General features: G+C 40.2%; 1 protein-coding gene across 1 annotated transcript in view; it reads left to right on the plus strand.

The window, feature by feature from the left end:
- The first annotated feature begins 12462 nt into the window (after positions 1-12462).
- LOC145507793 (uncharacterized) overlaps positions 12463-21970 on the plus strand; it is a 97108-nt gene continuing 87600 nt past the window's right edge. The window contains exon 1 of the transcript XR_014055127.1: positions 12463-15252. The gene's annotated coding sequence lies outside the window, so the exon portion shown is untranslated. The remainder of the gene's footprint in view (positions 15253-21970) is intronic.

A 21970-nucleotide genomic window follows, 5' to 3' on the forward strand; every position in this document is an offset into this window, starting at 1 on the left:
GAGTTCTCTGTGCTACGGAGTAGGCCTTTGTTGGTTATTTATTTTAAATACAGCAGTGTATACATGTGAGTCCCAAACTCCCAATCTATTGCTTCCCCTCACCCTTCTCCCCAGTAACCAGAAGTCCGTTCTCTATATGGTGGAATCTTTGCTAACGTATTAATAATACACTTAACCTCTCTCTACCCTCACTCACTTCAGTGTGGAATGGTTGGATTTGTAAAGTGAAATAGACACACGCATTATTTTGCATGTCTTTGCATCACACTTGTATGTGAAATCTGCTGTAAACTCATTGTCGCAGTAGTCAGCCAGTTTTACCTAGTAAGTGGGTATTAGGGTGTGTGTAGATGTGCTTACACACACGAGTGTGTAAGCTTACACACAAGAGTGTGTCCAACTCTTCTGCAGTCCCATGGACTGTAGCCTGCCAGGCTCCTCTGTCCATGGAAGAGGTGCAGGCAAGAATACTGGAACAGGTTGCCATTTACCACTCCAAGGGATCTTCCTGGCCCAGGGATCAAACTCACGTCTCTTGTGTCTCCTGCATTGGCAGGCAGATTCTTTACCACTAGAGCCACCTGGTGAGCCCTCAGGTATCAGGGAGTCCGAGTCAAAGATCCACAGTAGGGTTATTTAATTTTACAGGTGGAAAAATAACAGAGGTCAAATCCCATAACTGCTCCAAGACCAAAAAGCATATGCCTTAGTAATACTTTAAAATCTTGTTCTTTGGCTTCTGATTTTTAAGCGTACTCTCCAAATGACAGATTATTTTGTTCATTTATATGAAAAAATACCTTCCAACCATTTATTCACTTATTCTCTGCAGGACTCTTTTCATATCTGTGAAGTAGGGATATTCATAGGGAATATGAAATCAAAGGCGATGATCTATATGAACTGCTTAGCAGTTAGTACTGGGTAGAACTATGCTCAGTTAATGTTTGTCACTCTTATTATTATTATCATAATTATTAATAGCATGCCAGCCAGAGAAAATGCCATATGCCAAGGAAATTTGCTACCAAAGAACATAGTAGCTCCAGAGGCCAGAAAATTGTTAGGTTTACTGGCCTATTAAGTGCGTGTCTGACAGTGTCAGGAAATGGAGCTGTAATCTGAAACTTGAGGCATATTCAAAGTCTTTTAAAATGTTAAATTTCATCTTAGAGACAAGGGGAAGTCATTGAAATTTTGATGTCAAAGTGTTGAGGATCTGGTTTTAGAAATATAATTCTGGCAGCAGGATGGAGATTATACTGAATGTGTAATTGTCTGGAGGCTCCGGGCAGTCAGGTCCCAAAGATTAGAGGTCTAATTCTAATGAACAATATACGGTAGAGACAAGTCTTGGATTCTTCATTTTAAGAACAGGCCATCGAAGAATTCATAGATCAGTGAAACAGAATGGAGGGCCCATCAATAAACCCAAGGATTTATGGTTAATTAATCTATGACAAAGGAGATAAGAATACACAATAGAGAAAAGACAGTCTCCACTAAGTGGTACTGGGAAAACTTGACAGCTACATGTAAAAGATTGAGGTTAGAACATTTTCTAATAGCATATATAAAAGTAAATTCAAAATGGATTAAAAAACTAAAGGTAAGACCATGTACTGTTAAACCCCTGGAGGAAAACAAAGGTGGAATTCTCTGACAGAAATTGTAGCAATATTTTTTTGGATTTGTTTCCTGCAGTAATGGAAACACAAGCAAAAATAGACAGATGAGACCTAATTAAACATAATCGATATTTTTAGTGATAAAAACACACTTCTAAATAAAGTCTCCAATAGGCACAGAAATCATGTTTAATATACTGTGATTTTTTCATTTTAATTCCTAAAAGATGAGTAAAGGCAGATTTTCTGTGTGTTCACTTTTGTTTCCAAGTAGTCAGGATAGTGGTTCTAGAACCCCTGAAAAATTGATGAAAATCTTTAGCAATTTATTCTACAAAGAAAAGTTTGTGTATGTATTAAACTTGAACTGTTTGAGAACTGGAGCAATTAGGTTGAGCCAAGTTTTGTTTTTTGTTTGCTTTTCCCCCCTTTTATTTCATATTCTTAGAGGGCAAAATATAGTCAATTATACACGAGTTATTTCTTCCAAAGCTATGGTGTGTTGACAGATATGTGTAATTGGTGTTCAACCACATTTCTTTGTTACCTTTGGGTGACAGATCCTGGCATGTAAAACTCACCATATTAAAAAGCAAATCTCTGACTGCAGCCTCAAACTTGTCAAGCAAACTATTAAGACACTTTTCTTTCTTTACAAAATGTTGCAAGAGTCAGAAGTTATTATTTTTATCATGATTTTAAGTAGAGGATATCATTATCATCATCACCATTATATATACTTTGAGGGAATGTCAGGTTTGTTTTTCATTTGTGTTTGGTTTGGTCTGGCTTTATTTTGTAAACCCCTACTCAGAGTCAGAATTCAACCTTTGGATAAAGTCACCTCCACAGCTTGAACTGCGTATATTTCAGGCTACACTCTCAAGACATTTGTCAGTTCTGAAAGGTCATAAATGTTCACTGAAAAGTCTTACTACCTCAAGCATAGATGAAGATGTATTCTCCTTTAGTCATTCTTTATTTTCTAAAAATTCTATGAAGAGTGAAAAAAAAAAAAGTCCCTCATAATTTAGAAATAAGTAACTTTTGGTTCCAAATAGGAAAAGGAGTACGTCAAGGCTATATATTGTCACCCTGCTTATTTAACTTATATGCAGAGTACATCATGAGAAATGCTGAACTGGAAGAAACACAAGCTGGAATCAAGATTGCCGGGAGAAATATCAATAACCTCAGATATGCAGATGACACCACCCTTATGGCAGAAAGCGAAGAAGAACTAAAGAGCCTCTTGATGAAAGTGAAAGAGGAGAGTGGAAAAGTTGGCTTAAAGCTCAACGTTCAGAAAACTAAGATCATGGCATCTGGTCCCATCACTTCATGGGAAATAGATGGGGAAACAGTGGAAACAGTGTCAGACTTTATTGTTTGGGGTTCCAAAATCACTGTTGATGGTGATTGCAGCCATGAAATTAAAAGATGCTTACTCTTTGAAAGGAAAGTTGTGACCAACCTAGATAGCATATTTAAAAGCAGAGACATTATTTTGCCAACAAAGGTCCGTCTAGTCAAGGCTATGGTTTTTCCAGTGGTCATGTATGGATGTGAGAGTTGGACAGTGAAGAAAGCTGAGCGCCGCAGAATTGATGCTTTTGAACTGTGGTGTTGGAAAAGACTCTTGAGAGTCCCTTGGACTGCAAGGAGATCCAACCAGTCCATCCTAAAAGAGATCAGTCCTGGTGTTCATTGGAAGTACTGATGTTGAAGCTGAAGCTCCAATACTTTGGCCACCTCATGCGAAGAGTTGACTCACTGGAAAAGACCCTGATGCTGGGAAGGATTGGGGGCAGGAGAAGAAGGGGACGACAGAGGATGAGATGGTTGGATGGCATCACCGACTCGATGGACATGGGTTTAGGTAAACTCTGGAAGTTGGTGATGGACAGGGAGGCCTGGCGTGCTGTGATTCATGGGGTCGCAAAGAGTCAGACATGGCTGAGTGACTGAACTGAACCGAATTGAACTTTTGGAAGGCTTTCTCAGTCAGATGTGGGAAATCTTCTGTGTTTGAATCCCACTTCACTAAAGGAAAAGCACATTCAGTCTTCCAGCCTTTCTTGCAGCTGGGGTGTAGGCTCCTCCACTCAAATATAAACATGCAACAGTTTAATTTGTAAGATAATAATGTGAAGGAGATGCTCCCCGAAATGGATTTTTCTGACAGTAGTGGCAAAAGGCCTAAAGGAATGTCTCAGGCCCATCATCTACTTGGAAAAATGTAGTTCCAACCCTAATAGTGGCAGCATTGCCCTCTTGTGTCACGAGTATATTCCTGGTTGTCCAGCCTCCAAACCCAATCCTCTGACAATCCTGGACATTCTTTAAGCTATTCCATATCACTAGCTACATTTATTTTCTGTTAAAAGTAGCCAGAATGGATTCTGTTTTATTTTTTGTTTTCTTTTTTGTAACCAAGCAGCTTTCCAGGTGATGCCTGTGGTAAAGAACCCACCTGCCAATGCAGGAGACGCAGGTTTGATCTCTGGGTTGGGAAGATCCCCTGGAGGAGGGCATGACAACCCACTCCAGTATTCTTGCCTGGACAATCCCATGGACAGAGGAACCAGGGGCTACAGTCCTTAGTGTCACAGAGAGTCGGGTACAACTGAAGTGACTTACCATGCACGCATGCAACACACTCACACACACACACACACCCTGATATGTATGTGTATTTGTTTACATGGAAGCACACAAACATCTTTTAAGATACCACACAATTGCCACAGCACACCACCTCTCTCCAAGGGAGGTAATTATTTTTTTATTCATTTATTTTCCCAAAATATACATTGAGTGCTTGCTATGCAGAAGAGACAGCACTAGACATTGACAGTGAAAACACGCTCTCAGCCCTCTTTGGGCATATAATCTGTAGTCCATATATCCACTCTCACAAAGGCCTACCTTTAAAACACTATACCACTGTACATATCTGCTCATACTTGTGGCACATAAACCACGCTTACTGCTTTAGATGACTTTAATCCCTCTTTTTTCCATAGCTTCAGAAACCATGGATCATCAACAAGATGATACTCTTAACACACGGAAAATAAGAATGCATTATATTTCTGAAAATACCAAAGCTGTATCTTTATGGTTAAGAATAAAAAAACATTGTGATAGCAAAGTTAATTACTGTGTGTATATTGAGTAGCTATTTTATACCTAAGAATATGTTAGTTGCTTGAAAAGGAGGAATAAATTAAAAACTCATGTGTTTGCTTTCTTTACTTACCTTAGCACTAGAGTTGAATAGAGTAGGCAAACATTAAACTATCAGAAAAGAAAATTAGGTATAGCAAAGTATAACTTTGCAGGTTAAGGATAACACATTGTAAAATGTTAATTGTGTTACGCAACAAATATAACATGAGGTAGAGAATGAAGTAATAAAAGTGGACTGGAAAAATCAGAGATATTTTCCTCTTGATACAGATGTAAGCTGTTTCTTGGTAATGGTGATGGGGGTTTAAATTCTGGTTCTTGCACTTGCTGTTGTGTAACCTTGGACAAGTTACTTAACCTTTCTGGTTTTAGCCTTCTTACAGATAAAATGGGGCCATAATAGTATCTGCTTCTGACGTTGTTGTGAAGATTAAATGGTTTAATACATGTAAAGTATTTCCAGTAGTACATACTTTAGCTATTATCAGTTTATTTTAACTTTTAATATTATTTGTGTGTGATGTGTCTGGCCATTAGTATCGTTTTGAATGGTAAAAAGGGTATATTTTAGGGAGATGAAATAGCAAGATAAATGGGACATAACTGAGCATCATATCAACACATTAAATTTGTCCATCCCATCAGAAAATGCATTGCCTCCACGTTTCTGCAATAGTTGATTACTTCCTTGTATCTATATTAGCAATCTCATTCTTCTTTACTAAATTCATTATTTTTTTTACCCTAACTTTTTATTAGCTGGATAACCATGTTTTATTCCTCATGCAAACTGCTTTATAGAATTTTCTACTCTTCTATAAATCATAATGGATGGAATAATCTTTCATTCCTCTTCTGCCACATAGGTGGCATTGCTCTCTCTTTAACGGCTACTCTGAGATGCTACTAATAAAATGAAGGAAAAGTGATACATAGTATATAGAGCTTGTGGTGTAAATACAGAGCATGTAGTGGAGATCTGCACTCTGTGTCCCTTAGAACATCTTTATTTAGTAAAAAAAAAATAACATTGATTTCCCATGGAATCGATGGTTGCCAAGTCTCAGACCATGAACCCATGCCAGTGGTAAAACACAAAACCTGAACTTGACCAATTTGGCTAATATAATGGCTTCAGGGATAGGCTTAACTTATGATTTAAGTTCTGCCAATGAGTGTCTTTCTGGAATTGTTGGGAGGAAAAAACACTCTGTTGTTGCCAATAGAATATAAGCTCAGAAAACCTGTGGTCTCTTTGCTACCTCTTGGGGAAAACCTTCTAAAGAATGCACACAGAAAGGCATAGACAAGAATAGAATAAATACTGTTGATGACACCAGCTGGGCATTCATATCCACTTGGTAGAGTAAGCTTTTCAGTTATATCACCAAATAAACTTGCTTTAGCAAGTTTGAGTTTGGTATCTGTCTCTTTTAACTAGTAGAGTTCTAGGACACCTCTATACCCTTTCAGATCTTATTTTTGACTCTTTTTGGAGTATGAAATGGAAGCTATTCTAATGACAAATTGATATATCTAGTGTCTAGATTATAAATCTTAGGAGGCAAAATCATAATCATTTTATTGTTACTTTCTAGAATAGTTCCAAGCATATATACTAATTCAATCAAAATTGCTTAAATAACATAAGAATTAATATAAAAGAATGAGGAAAAGACATAACACATATAATATTGAGCACCTACTTTGTGTCACTCACTCCTCTGGTAATTCAGAAGCACCATGAACAGATAAAATTCCTGTTGTTGTGTAAGCACACTTTCCAGTGGAGTGATGCCCAACCAACAAGGAAACACAAATAACTAAATCAAGCTTCAGATACTGTTAAGTGTTCTGGAGAAGAATAAAGCAGGCAGAGAGAGATGGTGATGAGATTTAGGTCGAGTGGAACTGAAAGGTCTTTCTGAGAGGTAATGATTGAACAGAAACTTACCACAAGTGTGGAAATGAACATTTCAGGCACAACAAGAACATGTTAAGAAATGTTGAGATGGGAATGAACTTGATAGCCTGAAAATCAGCAATATGTGGACAAGAGAATAAAGTTGTGTTAACCCTTTGATGATGTGATTGTATATGGTCCCTATTCTACTATTGAACTGATTAAGAATATGGCCTCAGAAGGAAAATGAATGGAAGAGATTATTAGGCTTCCTCATTTGAGATTCTAGAAAGTTAAATAAGTTGAAAAAGTTATATATCTTGTTCCCGTTGAATGAAATATTGGCCTTAGATTATGAATAATTTCCTAGCCACATCTTTCACATGACATTTCATTGACTATTCAGTAAATTTTACCCATTTACCTCTTTGTAGGGACTGGCGGTTGAACAGGAGGGATAAAATTGAGTATAGCATCAGAAAAAAAAAAAATATGACAAACTCTAACACTGTTTATATTAGACTTCCAGTGTATTATATGGCTTTGCATAGCAAAGCTTTCTTTAATAAGTGTACTTTTCTTAGGCTATCACTTAGGTTATAGTCCTTCAGACCACAGCTTATTGTATAATATTGCTAAATTTTTAGAATTAGATGAATGATATATTAACAAATGAATAAATCAACACAAGTTTTTAGCAAATCTTGGAACAAAATTAATGTATAAGCATGGTGTGAAATAAAATGGATATTTGACATTAATCTTTTAAGAATTAAACACTCTCTGTCTCCATTAATATTATTATACATGCTATCCTGGAGATTATTCATTTATTATACATGTAAGATTGTTCTTGCTCTGTAGAAATTCATAGCCTAGCTGAGTGAGCCAATTATTAAGGTATTTATTGTCTCTCTGTTTCAACCCTCTCTCCTATACTCACTCTTTGAGGCAAAAGCTGGAACTCTGTAAACCACATTTCTACTTTGCCGGCTGCTCGCTGGTAGGCTCTGCTGTTAGGGGTGCTAGACGAAGCATCTAAGACTGGAGAAGGAAGAGAGGACATAGCTTCTAGTTTACTTCCTGCTTCTGATTTTGCTTCCTTTTCCTAATCAGTGTTACTCTAGCAATGTTTCTTCATACTGAAATCAGCAGCTCATTCAAGTTGCAGGAACTGATTCTAGCTTGCAGCATTTTCGGCACTGACAGAATCAGCCTCATTATGCCTCTTTAGACACATCAGTATCAGCTGGGCAACACCCCCTGCTCAGAGGTATGAATACAGCTCCACTGGACTTCTTCTTCAGGGAAGGGGTATGGGGGGCTGCTTTCTGCAGTTATCAGCTCCATGGCAACTTAGCATTCACTTTGATGCCTCTTTACTTTTTCTGTTTGTTTGTTTTCTTTAACTCTCATCTTATTTTCAATTTTTTAATATATATGTATAATTCTATTTATTCATTCATTTTTGGCTGTGCTGTCTTCATTGCAGCACAGGTTTTTCTCTAGTTGAGGCAAGTAGGGGCTACTCTTCGTTGTGGTGCAAGATTCTAGGGTGTTCAGGCTTCAGAAGTTGCAGCTCCCGGGCTCTAGAGCACAGGCTCAGTAGTTGTGGAACATGGGTTTTGTTGCTCTGCGGCATGTGGAATCTTCCTATATAAGGGATCGAACCCGCATCTCCTGCATTGGCAGGTGGATTCTTTACCACTGAGCCACCAGGGAAGCCCCTCTTCAATTTTCAATACCTCTGTGAGAGTTGTTTGCCTAGGGATTGAAGAACTACATAGATAAAACAATACACATAAGTACATCAGACCAGTGAAGAAAGATAAATCAGTGCAAGGTTATGAGAATAAGTTTTTGCTAAAACATATGAATGTGTGTTTGTTTGATAAGAACATTTTAATAAAATTGTTTCTAGTTCTCAGTATTATAATCTGTCTTGCAAGTTTTCACATGTGTACCAGATAGCATGAAATGGATTAACAGGAACATTTAGTGAGCTGCTGATGCATTAACTCTGTTTTCTGGGAAATGTCAGAAATCTGTTGCTTCCCAATGTGTGGAATCCATTTGCATTTGGCTTATGCCTCTCACTAAAAAGATTTAAAACAGTTTAGATTTTACTTGTTGGGTGAAGAGAACACAGCTTACAAGGAGACTGTACATTAGCAGTTAGAATATTTTTGTTTATTTTGTATCATTCTGTACTGAAGAATATCCCATGAGTGGCATGAATTATTTTATAAATAGAGATAAAATATCATTTGAATGAAAATTAGTGAAGAAAGATAAACACCAAAAGATTAAAAAGGGAGATAAGGAGAAAGGCAGAGATTTTAGATTGGTGCAGACTGGCAACAAACAAAAACTGCATGAAACACAGGAAAGTATCATCAGAATTAAGGAAACAGAAGGCCACACCAGAACAGAAGATGGCAATCATCTGGATTCTATGACCCAATAATTTTCACAAGAACTTTGATGAGAAGAATCTAGAAGTCTCTATGAAAACCTCACATTAAAGTGTTTATAGTTTGAGGCTTGATGAGATTTAGGGGGATTTAAATCAACTTATTTCATTTCCCTATAAAACCATGTTACCTCACAGCCCTTGCCACCTATAACAAAGACAGCATCGTCACTAGCCTTTGGGTATCAGGGTTGACCTTCGGCATGCCGGATGTCTTGGAAGGAGAGAAGACGATTTTTAAATATCTTCTGATTCTTTTATATCAAAAGCCTGGCTGATTTAATCAGAAAATTTTATGTTAGAGAAATCTGTGCCAAAGAAAAAAAGTGAAAAGCCCAGCTCTTCCTACCCAAGTGATTTGTGGGAAGATAGGAGTTAAAAGTAGAATGTGAAGCATTCTTATACCTTTGCCTTTTCTTTCTCTTTCTCAAGTGTGGCCATGGTGAGTGAGTGCTAAGTCACTTCAGTCATGTCGGACTCTTTACCACCCTATGTACTGCAACCTGCCAGGCTCCTCTGTCCAAGGGATTCTCCAGGTAAGAATACTGGAATGGGTTGCCATGCTCTCCTTCAGGGGTTCTTCCCTACCCAGGGATGGAACCCAAGTCTCCTGTGGCTCCTGCATTGCAGGTGGGTTCTTTACTGCTGAGCCACCAGGAAGCCCATAGATATGCTGAAATTAATAAAGAGGAAATCAAGAAGAGAGAGGAGGGAAATAAGTGAAGGCTTCAAGCTGTGGAGCTATCTCCTCACAATGGGAAAAATAGCACAACTGGTAGATGATAGTATTTATATCGATGAACCCCACATAGTATCCTGGCTCCTCATGGAATGTGTACCCTGTAAGAAATTTAGAAATCCCCATTTGCTCCTGTGAAGGAGAGCAGAGTGCTGAGAGGCACACAGGACAAGCAGGAGCCTAGGGCTGGATAAAAGAGACCGCCGTCTGTTGGGCACTCAGTGGCTGGGACCACAGCCTGCTGGGATGGGTGCCAACATGTTGAGCAGGATCAGTTTTACTTCAGCCATCACTGGCCCAGAGAACCAACCAGAATATAGCTGTGTCACTCAGGAAGTTGTCGTCGTCCTGCTCAGTCACTCATTTTGTCCGACTCTGCGACCCCGTGGACTGTAGCCCGCCAGGCTCCTCTGTCCATGGGATTTTCCAGGCAAGAATACTGAAGTGGGTTGCCATTTCCTCCTCCAGAGAATCTTCCCGACCCAGGGATCGAACCCACATCTCCTGCATCTCAGCACTGACAGGCAGATTCTTTGCTACTGAGCCACCTGGAAGTCCCCATTCAGAAAGTGAGAGAATCCAAAATCTATGGCCTTCCTATCCTTTTCCACAGCCAGGGTACAGGGTGCCATGAAGCTTCCCCACTGATACCAAACATCATCCCCCAAGAGGAGCAGAGGAGGGAAGAGGACATGTTTCAGATGAAATTAAATTAGAATATTGGTAATTGAAATTAAATTATTGATAGAGCATTTTTATGAGACTGGATAGCAGTTATTTTTCCCTATTGACAATAACATAGAGGTCCCTGAGGAAGATCAGAGTTAGAGAAAATTACAGAAATTAAGTTTTATTTGCATAGCTCAGAGTAATGTAAGTGAATTTTTATGTCACTTGAATTGTATGCAACAGTGCCTCATAAAATGCATGTGCTCTTCAGGATCAGTAACTGATTTATAATATTTATATGATCACAAGGTAAAGAATAGATAGTATTTAATCTGTTAGTTTCACTCTCCTTAAATAATCTTTATCAAGATTCTGATACCTAGAAGGAGAAAAATCAGATAAGTGACACTTCTTAATAGAATGTTGTCTTATCTTGGTTTACTTTGAATTGCTAAGACCGACCATAAGCAAAAGTTTTAGTGGCCTAGCCTATATTCTACCTATTATATTTCCTTGTCTAGTTATATCTTTCTTTCCCAAGTTCCTGAGTCCTTCAAAGAGCTATTTAGTGCTTGTCCCGATTGAGACTATAAGAATTAAACTATTAATATTAATGTAGCTTAATATTTTCTTACTTTAATATGCATTTAAAAGACTACAGCCCTTTTTAGACAGTTAATATAGTGCATGCTAATGTTTACAGCATATCATGAGGCTAACCACAAGGAAAAGTCCACTGTGTGCCTACCAAAAATCAATCAAAGGAAGGGTAATTGAGTTAGCCTCCTCACGACTTAACATGGCATGTCTGTATTAACAAATTTGCCTTAATGGTGTAGTCACGCATTGTCCCCAGGACGTGGGGTAATGATTTAATAAAATAAAGCAGACAGCATGAGATTAATGACTAACACATGAATAGCTGTTTATGCCAACTGTTTGGTGTTGAGAAAAAGAGCCTGGAACGTCGAGTCGGATGATCTGGATTTGAATCCCTGCATTTCCACTGGTTTATTTGTGTATGACTTGGGAAAGTCACTTGTTCTCTCTGCACTTGAGTTGGTCCCTTTGGACAATTGGAAGTCATACCTCGCAGGATGGATGGACTCATGTAAACCACAACTGGCGAGCAGGGGCTACCTGTAGTGCTTTTAAAGCCTCCATGAAATGTCCACATGTTCATGCTCATCACACTCTTCATGAGAGGGGAAGGGGGGCCATCGCCCAAGGTGAAAAGAAACGCTCTCTTCATTTCTATAGAATATGAATGAACACTTCCTACTGGGACTTTAAAAATTATATTACTCAAATGTGACTTTTTTTTGGTATAAAGTCACATTTTGCTCATGCATTGTTTGAAAAAATAATGTGACTATACATTGAAACTGTCAAACACCTCACCCTTTTTGACTTCAGCAATTACTAGGAAAGGGTCTATTCACAGAATATGGGAGAACAGGAAGAAATAAAAAATTATGAAAAAAATACAGAGGGAAATGTTGTTTATCTCTTTGAGCTGGAAAATATGAGACCATCTAGATTTCACAAGACTATTCTAATTTAACCAGACCTGGTTGTTCAGCTGTGTTGCAAGCAACACCCTCTTCTCCGATCCCCTCCTCCCCCATTTTCAAAATTATCTCCTTCAATATTTTAATCATCGAATTATTTTCTTTCTTAAGTTCTTATGGGGGGTTACAATTCCATCTTGAATCAAGTTAAAATCTTCTCATTATCCATAATGAATATTACCTCTCAGGTTCTGATTTCCTGCTAAACATTGATTTACCCTCATTAGGAAAGTCACTCAACCATTTTCACATATCTGTCATATCTCTTTCCCTCTCGGGCTATTTAATGGTGTTCTCATTGCCTGGAATGACCTTTCTCATCCTCTAGCAACTAAAATGCTGCCCAAGGCTGATTATCTCCAAAGCCTTTGTCAAATTATCCCCTTTTTTCACTCCATCTCTCTACCTCTATACACATGGATGCATTCAGTTATATATGTTTATGCCTGTATTACTCTATCACAGTATTTTGTGAGTTTCACCACTTGTATTATGTATGAGAAACTCAGAGAAATGCACCAAAACTGAAGAGGTCCCTGATCTCTGAAGCTCATAAAAATTTCTGTGAGAAAGTCAGCTTTCAAAATGTACCAGATGCTAAGAGTGGGTGACTATCTTGTACAGTCCCTGTTAGTAACATCAAACCTATAGTCTCCACTTCTGCACTGAAGGGGACAAATGCAGGATGAAGAGAAGCAGGGAGCGAGCAGAAGGGACAGACTTCTGCACAAGGAGCTCGCCCACAGTAGGACCAGCTGGGGTGCGGGCAGGTAGAAAATTTAGATTTAAATCAAATTTGAAGTTTTGATTATTACAGGGATTGTCACTAGACACAACTAACTACTGAATGGAGACTGTGTTTTTACCTTTTTCTTATTTCCTAAGAGTGACCAGGAAACCATGAGGCTGCTCAAGTTTTTATGCTAAGTGAGGGGAAGGCATATTCCCACTGAAACCATTTAAAGATATGGTGGGAAACAGTGTGACTGAACTTTTATGACTGAGTCCTCAGGTGTCCTGATTGTATAGCATGATGTGATTTTTCCACTTTCAGTAGGATTTATCTTTACAGCACAGGTTAAAGAAAAGCATTGACATCTTTCCAGTCTCACCTACCTTGTTCCTCTGGAAGTGATTATTTGGAAGATATCTGATTGAAGATTAAAAGCTGAGAACTGAACCATTTCCAACTATAAACTCAATTTATACACAAAGTTAGAATGAACTTGTGCTTAAATGAACCCCAAGCTGAGCTGAGCATCCTCACAGAGAAATAATGCCAACATTTTTGTTTTGTTTTGTTTTAAAATCCAGTGAGAACTTCTGAACAGAAACCAACCCTATATTTTTGAAAGCCACTGAACCAGAATTAAGCTAGAGCTTCAGAATAGTTTCTGAAATAAACTTGAATCAAATTGATATTTTATTAGGTCCAAGTCCTTGGTTAAGATAAAGTGTGTGGTCATGTAACTGAGCAAAGTAAAATAGCCCACCCAGAGATTAACTATGTGGCCTTTCACTCATTAGTACCATATTTTCAAACTAAAGCAACTGAGATGGCTTCTCACAAACCACTAGAGTTTACACAAAGAGAGAGCTGAGGATCATTTCTCTAGGAAGGAAGGTTGGAATCTAAAACTGTTCAGTGATTTAACCAAGATCATGAAGAATGTCAAAGAAGAGTTTGGGATGTTTCAAACACTATTTTCCTTTGGGTTTTGCCTAAGAAGAAACAGGCAGGCTCAAAGCTATAACTTAATTCTTATAAAGTCATTAACTTTGGGAATACTTCAAGTTATTGGTGTTGCTAGTTACTAATGGCAGAGGCAGTTGAAAAGAGAATCCCATTGGGAAGATCCTCTGGAAAAAGGAATGGCAACCCACTCCAGTATTCTTGCCCAGAAAATCCCATGGACAGAGGAGCCTGGCGGGCTACAGTCCATAGGATCACAAGTGTCAGACATGACTTAGCGACTAAACCACCACACCACCCTTCTGTTTATTAAATGAAAGCTCTAGTGATTGATTCTTATTTAAACACAGTTAAGTCCATGCTGATTGTTTCTCCTCTAAGAACAACTGAAAAACTGAGGAGCATTTTCCCCCAGATAAGTTGATAGTTATTATCTCCACCAGAAATTTACATGCTTCCCCTACATATATCAGAATTTCTGACCATGGGACTTCCTGGGCTGTCCAGTGGTTAAGACTTTGCCTTACAATGCAGGGAGTATGGGTTCAATCCCTGTTCAGAGAGCTAAAATACCATATGCTTTACGGCCAATAACTGAAACATAAAACAGAAGCAATACTGTAACAAATTCAATAAAGACTAAAAATGATCCATATCAGAAAAAAAAGATGTATTTAAAAAAAAACAGAATTTCTGACTTGATTCTTTCCACTTGTGACTCAGTGAACTGGAACCATGACAAGTTTTACTGGGGAGAACTCTAGGTATGCCCTTGGCTTTGCCATGGGATCCCAGCCGTGGGATATCTCTGGAAAGCTTCTGTTTGGCTGTGAAAATAGTTAAGGCAAATTATAGGTAATAGAGAATATTTACTCAGATAAGGGGCTTTCTTTTTTGAAGCTTTTAAAAAAGTTTTTTTTTTCTCATATGGCCTAAACTCTCTAAGTTTCAATTCTCTGTTGCCTGATCTCTAAATTTATAATGTCCAAACTCCCAGAATGGCATAGTTACCACTTACTATAATCTTAGTTGACTTTGTCCTTCACAAAATGCTATCACACAGAGAATTTCAACCTAGTATCCACCAGACACTTCCTACTCCTGTGAATCTTACCTATGGAGTAAGTCATCTACGTACGAACTTGCAACTTGAGAAGATTCAAAGATGTGAACATTCCCAGAGAAAGGACAAAGAGACGGAAGAGGAAGAAGAAGTAATTGAAAAACTGAAGAGGTTCACGGTGTGGGAACTAGCAAGGGGGTTTTATCTGTTTGAGGAGGCACTGTTAGTGTTTTTAGGCACAGGACCGAAACGTGGAATGGGACATGAAGGTTGCAGCCGCTGTTCAGGATGCTACTGTGCTCTTGTGTCATCTATCATGAGGTAAAAAGAGCTACTTCTCAGACACCATTGGATCATTTTCAAGAGGGTGTGTGTGTGTGTGTTAGTCACTCAGTCATGTCCGACTCTTTGTGATGCCATGGACTGTAGCCCACCAGGCTCCTTTGCCCCTGGGATTCTCCAGGCAAGAATACTGGAGTGGGTTGCCATTTCCTTCTCCATTTCAAGAGGGTAGATAGAACTGAATCCAGCAAGGAACCAGAACCTGTGCCATCAACATCAGGAGTGAGTGAAACCGCAGCTTGCCCTCTGTCTCCTATTGCTGATGATCCTGCAGCTCTACCATCTCCCACCCCCACTCTCTCCTCCAGTCAGTAGCTCTTCTTGCCTCTTCATTTGATGCCAGCCCCTGTATGCCGGCTATGGTATTGTACTACTGGACTTTTCAAGGTACTGTGCTGTAAGATTAAAAGTGTTGATTTGTTGTGTTTGTGTGTGTGAAAAGTATTATACACCTATTACAGTATAGTACTGTACAGCTGACTGTTAGTTGTGTACCTAGGCTAACTTTGTTGAACTAATAAACAAAATGGACTTAACAAATGCACTCTCGATACAGAACTCATTCGTGTGTTCTCACCTAATTCTGACATCTAACACTGCTCTGACATTAGATTTATGGATGCACCTTTATACTGGAGATACAGACCCCTAGTCTATACCTACTTAGGTCCAGACATCTGTATCCATCTTGCCTATTAGTTTCTGAGGCTTGCTGTGGTTGTGTATCCTTTTATATCCAGCCTCCTTTGCTTTACCCTCAAACTCCTCCAGGCCTCAAACTCCTTATTCAAAATTCATCATACATTTTGGGATAGTCAAAATAAGGAGGAAAACATCCAGTTGTAACAATACATGCTTAAGTGAATGAGACACAACTTTTGTTGTAATGTTTGCCTTTTAGAAGAGCATACTTGTTAACATCAATATATCTGTACTGCATAGAATTTCAGATATAGAGACAAAAAAAGTGAAAAATGTGGACCTCCAGAGAGAATTAATTTGGGGGAAGAAAACTGAGTCTTTCTCAAACCTCAGTGCTTTATCCCTGCTTTCAGATCAGCCTTTGGTCATCAGCGCTATTCATCTCCTGCCCTGTGCCAGAAACACAAACATGGGAAGCTATGTCAGTGCTGTTTGTGGGGGGGTTCACTTGCTTCTTACTAAAGCACAGATACTCTTGGGAAAAGTGACTACTCAAAATTCTATGAGATATGCGACACTTTGGGGTAGCATATGCATTTTGATCTGATAACCAGGAAAGTTTAAGTACAGTAGATTTAACACCTGGGATGTGTGGAGAGATAGAAAGATGTTTAAAAAGGAGAAGTTGACAACTGACAACAAGCATAGCCTACTTTGAAACCTCGCAGAGATTTGGTTTCAGGTGCAGTGATAATTTGGAAGTGGTTGTGTGTGTGAGTGTGTGTGTGTGTGTGGTGTGCACACACTGTGCTCAGTCACTCTGCAGTGTCCACCTCTTTGTGGCCCCCATGAACTGTAACTCACCAGGCTCCAGGGCGTTTCTGAATCTACACACGGTAGTGGTTGAAGGGAGAAGACTTTCAGGGATTCATAAATTCCTAAATTCATAAATTGTGCAAAAAACTGCTTTGTAGTCCTTACCATGATCATGGCAATGGGAAGTAGTTTGCAACTATTTTTGTTTTAAATCTATGTGTGTGTGAGATAAGTGTCTTCAATCATGTCCAACTCTTTTGTGATCCCATGGACTGGAACCCACCAGGCTCCTCTGTCTACGAGATTTCCCAGGCAAAAATACTGGAATGAGTTGTCATTTCCTTCTCCAGGGGCTCTTCCTAACCCAGGGGTCGAACTCATGCCTCCTGCAGCTCTTGTATTGCAGGTGGATTCTTTACTGCTGAGCCACTGGGAAGTCCTTTAAATCTATAGATCAGTGAATTTATTGTTTTATTAAAAATCTGTAGATCACAAAGCACTGAACTGAGCTCCCTGTGCTATATAGGAGCTTCCTGCTAACTATCCATTTCCCAGCAGAAACAAACACAACATTGTAAAGCAATTATATCCCAACAAAGAATAAAGTGAAAAAAAAAAAAAAAAAACTATAGGTCAGTTGATTCCATTTAATGATACTCTTGAGATGCATGCCCCTGTCGGCCGCCCCCGGCCCTCGGCCCCCGGCCCGGCCTAGGCCCTCTCGGCCGTCGCCGCCGGCCCCCGGCCCCCGGCCCCCGGCCCGGCTTAGCCCCTCTCGGCCGCCGCCCCCGGCCCCCGGGTCCCGGCCCGGCCTAGGCCCTGTCGGCCGCCGCCCCCCGGCCCCCAGCCCGGCCTGGCCTGGCCCCTCTCGTCCATCCGCTGACACAGAGCCATAGGATTGCACTAAACTAGGGGGCGGCGGCCGACAGGGGCTAGGCCGGGCCGGGGGCCGGGGGCCGGGGGCGGCGACTGGCAGAGCCTAGACCGGGCCGGGGGCCGGGGGCGGCGGCCTACAGGGGCTAGGCCGGGCCAGGCGCCGGGGGCCGGGAGCGGCGGCCTACAGGGCCTAGGCCAGACCGGGGCCCGGGGGCCGGGGGTGGCTGCTGACAGGGAAAACTAGCTAATCTGATCACACTGACCACAGCCTTGTCTATCTCAATGAAACTAAGCCATGCCGTGTGGGGCCACCCAAGACGGATGGGTCATGGTGGAGAGGTCTGACAGATTGTGGTCCACTGGAGAAGGGCATGGCAAACCACTTCAGTATTCTTCCCTTGAGAACCCCATGAACAGTATGACAAGGCAAAAATATAGGACACTGAAAGATGAACTCCCCAGGTCAGTAGGTACCCAATATACTAATGGAGATCAGTGGAGAAATAACTCCAGAAAGAATGACGGGATGGAGCCAAAGCAAAAACGATACCCAACTGTGGATGTGACTGGTGACAGACGCAAAGTCCGATGCTGTAAAGAGCAATATTGCATAGGAACCTGGAATGTTAGGTCCATGAATCAAGGCAAATTGGAAGTGGTCAAACAGGAGATGGCAAGAGTGAACATCGACATTCTAGGAATCAGCGAACTAAGATGGACTGGAATAGGTGAATTTAACTCAGATGACCATTGTATCTACTACTGTGGGCAGGAATCCCTTAGAAGAAATGGAGTAGCCATCATGGTCAACAAAAGAGTCCGAAATGCAGTACTTGGATGCAACCTCAAAAACGACAGAATGATCTCTGTTCGTTTCCAAGGCAAACCATTCAATATCACGTAATCCAAGTCTATGCCCCAACCAGTAATGCCGAAGAAGCTGAAGTTGAACAATTCTATGAAGACCTACAAGATCTTTTAGAACTAACACCCAAAAAAGATGTCCTTTTCATTATAGGGGACTGGAATGCAAAAGTAGGAAGTCAAGAAACACCTGGGGTAACAGGCAAGTTTGGCCTTGGAGTACAGAATGAAGCAGGGCAAAGGCTAATAGAGTTTTGCCATGAGAACGCACTGGTAATAGCAAACACCCTATTCCAACAACACAAGAGAAGACTCTACACGTGGACATCACCAGATGGTCAACACTGAAATCAGATTGATTATATTCTTTGCAGCCAAAGATGGAGAAGCTCTATACAGTCAGCAAAAACAAGACCGGGAGCAGACTGTGGCTCAGATCATGAACTGCTTATTGCCAAATTCAGACTTGAATTGAAGAAAGTAGGGAAAACCACTAGACCATTCAGGTATGACCTAGATCAAATCCCTTATGAGTATACCGTGGAAGTGACAAATAGATTTAAGGGTCTAGACCTGATAGACAGAGTGCCTGATGAACTATGGACAGAGGTTCATGACATTGTACAGGAGACAGGGATCAAGAAAATCCCCATGGAAAAGAAATGCAAAAAAGCAAAATGGCTGTCTGAGGAGGCCTTACAGATAGCTTGGAAGAGAAGAGAAGCGAAAAGCAAAGGAGAAAAGGAAAGATATTCCCATCTGAATGCAGAGTTCCAAAGAATAGCAAGGAGAGATAAGAAAGCCTTCCTCAACAATCAGTGCAAAGAAATAGAGGAAAACAACAGATTGGGAAAGACTAGAGATCTCTTCAAGAAAATTAGAGATACCAAAGGAACATTTCATGCAAAGATAGGCTTGATAAAGGACAAAAATGGTATGGACCTAACAGAAGCAGAAGATATTAAGAAGAGGTGGCAAGAATACACAGAAGAACTGTACAAAAAAGATCTTCACGACCCAGATAATCACGATGGTGTGATCACTCACCTAGAGCCAGACATCCTGGAATGTGAAGTCAAGTGGGCCTTAGAAAGCATCACTACGGACAAAGCTAGTGGAGGTGATGGAATTCCAGTTGAGCTATTTCAAATCCTCAAAGATGATGCTGTGAAAGTGCTGCACTCGATATGCCAGCAAATCTGGAAAACTCAGCAGTGGCCACAGGACTGGAAGAGGTCAGTCTTCGTTCCAATCCCAAAGAAAGGCAATGCCAAAGAATGCTCAAACTACCGCCCAATTGCACTCATCTCACATGCTAGTAAAGTAATGCTCAAAATTCTCCAAGCCAGGCTTCAGCAATACGTGAACCGTGAACTTCCAGATGTTCAAGCTGGTTTTAGAAAAGACAGAGGAACCAGAGATCAAATTGCCAATATCCGCTGGGTCATCGAAAAAGCAAGAGAGTTCCAGAAAACCATCTATTTCTGCTTTATTGACTATGCCAAAGCCTTTGACTGTGTGGATCACAATAAACTGTGGAAAGTTCTGAAAGAGATGGGAATACCAGACCATCTGACCTGTCTCTTGAGAAACCTGTATGCAGGTCAGGAAGCAACAGTTAGAACTGGACATGGAACAACAGACTGGTTCCAAATAGGAAAAGGAGTCCGTCAAGGCTGTATATTGTCACCCTGCTTATTTAACTTATATGCAGAGTACATCATGAGAAACTCTGGGCTGGAAGAAACACAAGCTGGAATCAAGATTGCCGGGAGAAATATCAATAACCTCAGATATGCAGATGACACCACCCTTATGGCAGAAAGTGAAGAAGAACTAAAGAGCTTCTTGATGAAGGTGAAAGAGGAGAGTGAAAAAGTTGGCCTAAAGCTCAACGTTCAGAAAACTAAGATCATGGCATCTGGTCCCATCACTTCATGGGAAATAGTTGGGGAAACAGTGGAACCAGTGTCAGACTTTATTGTTTGGGGCTCCAAAATCACTGCAGATGGTGATTGCAGCCATGAAATTAAAAGACACTTACTCCTTGGAAGGAAGGTTATGGCCAACCTAGATAGCATATTTAAAAGCAGAGACATTACTTTGCCAATAAAGGTCCGTCTAGTCAAGGCTATGGTTTTTCCAGTGGTCATGTATGGATGTGAGTGTTGGACGGTGAAGAAAGCTGAGCGCCGAAGAATTGATGCTTTTGAACTGTGGTGTTGGAGAAGACTCTTGAGTGTCCCTTGAACTGCAAGGAGATCCAATCAATCCATCCTAAAAGAGATCAATCCTGGGTGTTCACTGGAAGGTCTGATGTTGAAGCTGAAACTCCAATACTTTGGCCACCTCATGCGAAGGGTTGACTCATTGGAAAAGACCCTAATGCTGGGTAGGATTGGGGGCAGGAGGAGAAGAGGACGACAGAGGACGAGATGGTTGGATGGCATCACCGACTCGATGGACATGGGTTTGGGTAGACTCTGGGAGTTGGTGATGGACAGAGAGGCCTGGCGTGCTGCAGTTCATGGGGTCGCGAAGAGTCAGACACGACTGAGCAACTGAACTGAACTGAACTGAGCTTGAGATGCATTTGGATTAACTTTAGAAATTAATTTCTGAGGTATAACATTGGTATTTTTAATTTGCTTGTCAACTTGTGATGTTTATTAGTTAAAACACTAGGAATTTTTCCACTAATTGTTTGGCTTTCTAATAGTATTTCCTGTTTGACTGGTCACATTGATGCCAATTGCCTATTTATTTACTGTGTTTCTTTGGATAGTCTCAACCTAGTGGCTAACTGACTTTTATTTCCTCTTGTTTCTGCTTTGGTTTTTATTGATTAACAAGCATTGGACAGTGCCATGAACTTCACTTTTGTCAAAAGAATATCTCTCAGTAATGCTTCTCTCTCAGCCTCTCTCATTCTCTTCCGCTTACTCTCTCTTTTTCTCTCTCTCTCACATACACACATAAACACACACACATTGTGAAATTAATGACCGATTGTCAACAAACCCAGAACCTGACAGTACTACTGTGTTAATGATCTTAAGTGCTCCCACCACCAAATCACACAAAATAAGTTGTTAAGTATTTCATGCTATAGTACATGGGTGAATGTATGAGAAGGTTGTAATTGCAAAATAATGACAATATTTGTACAGGTATTTTGAGTTTATAGAGCCTTTTGCCTCATCTTATTTTATTCTCACTATAACCCCGTAATATATACAGCAAAAATAATATTATTCTTCACATGCATGGATGTGCATGCATGCAGGTACACACATGTGCATGTGCACACACACATGCACACACACAGAATATCTTGCCTAAGTTCATGCAATTATATAATGGTAGTGCAGGAACACAAATCAAGTTCCATTCCAGTGTTCCCTCCATTCAAATAACATATCTATCCAGTTTTCAGCAACATTATCATTAGGTATACCCCAGTGGATATACATAGAATAATATGCTCCATAAAAATATG

The sequence above is a fragment of the Giraffa tippelskirchi genome, chromosome 5 (assembly GCF_054371585.1).
Source record: "Giraffa tippelskirchi isolate mGirTip1 chromosome 5, T2T-mGirTip1v1.2.pri, whole genome shotgun sequence".
In the NCBI taxonomy this organism is placed as follows: domain Eukaryota; kingdom Metazoa; phylum Chordata; class Mammalia; order Artiodactyla; family Giraffidae; genus Giraffa; species Giraffa tippelskirchi.